Raw genomic sequence first — 1,135 nt, 5'->3', positions numbered from 1 at the left:
CCTAGAAACACTGTGTTTTATCACCTGCCCCCACCCCACCCCGCCGCAAGTACAAGAACAGTGTCTGGTCATTGGCAACAGTGGCTTGACCACTTGCTCTCCTGTCCCAGCGTGCTGTCGGGGGCGCATAGCATGATAGCCCTGGGTCAGGCTTTGGATCTTGCCCTTTGTATCTTTTAACATCTTTATTGGAGTATAATTGCTTTACAGTGGTGTGTTAGTTTCTGCTGTATAACAAAGTGAATCAGCTACACCTATACATATATCCCCATATCCCCTCCCTCTTGCGTCTCCCTCCCCGCCTCCCTATCCCTCCTCTCTAGCTGGTCACAAAGCACTGAGCTGATCTCCCTGTGCTATGCGGCTGCTTCCCACTAGCTATCGGTTTTACATTTGGTAGTGTATATATGTCCATGCCACTCTCCCACTTCATCCCAGCTTACGATTCCCCCTCCTGGTGTCCTCAATTCCATTCTCTACATCTGTGTCTTTATTCCTGTCCTGCCTCTAGGTTCTTCAGAACCATTTTTTTGTTTTGTTTTTAGATTCCATATATATGCGTTAGCATACGGTATTTGTTTTTCTCTTTCTGACTTACTTCACTTTGTATGACAGACTCTGGGTTCATCCACCTCACTACAGATAACTCAATTTTGTTTCTTTTTATGGCTGAGTAATATTCCATTGTATATATATGCCACAGCTTCTTTATGCCCTTTGGATCTTGACCCACCTGTGTCAGGAAGTCTCCCTGACTTCACAGTCCCAGTTAGAAGGTGATGTTTGTAGCACCAGAAGGGGCAGTGAATGCTCTGGGGCTGGTCTGTGGAGCTGTGGTTGAGCACCAGGAACTCAGACTAAAAAGGGGAGGCAGGACATCCCTGGTGGCGCAGTGGTTAAGAATCCGCCTGCCAGTGCAGGGGACACGGGTTCGAGCCCTGGTCTGGGAAGCTCCCACATGCCTGTGCACCACAACTACTGAGCCTGGGCTCTAGAGCCCCCAAGCACAATTACTGAGCCCACGCACCACAACTACTGAAGCCCGCGTGCCTAGAGCCCGTGCTCCGCAGCAAGAGAAGCCACCGCAGTGAGAAGCCCGTGCACCGCAACAAAGAGTAGCCCCTGCTCACCACAA

Source organism: Phocoena sinus, chromosome 16, assembly GCF_008692025.1.
Source record: "Phocoena sinus isolate mPhoSin1 chromosome 16, mPhoSin1.pri, whole genome shotgun sequence".
NCBI lineage: Eukaryota > Metazoa > Chordata > Mammalia > Artiodactyla > Phocoenidae > Phocoena > Phocoena sinus.
The sequence above is the reverse complement of the archived record's forward strand: the minus strand, read 5'-3'. Positions refer to the sequence as shown.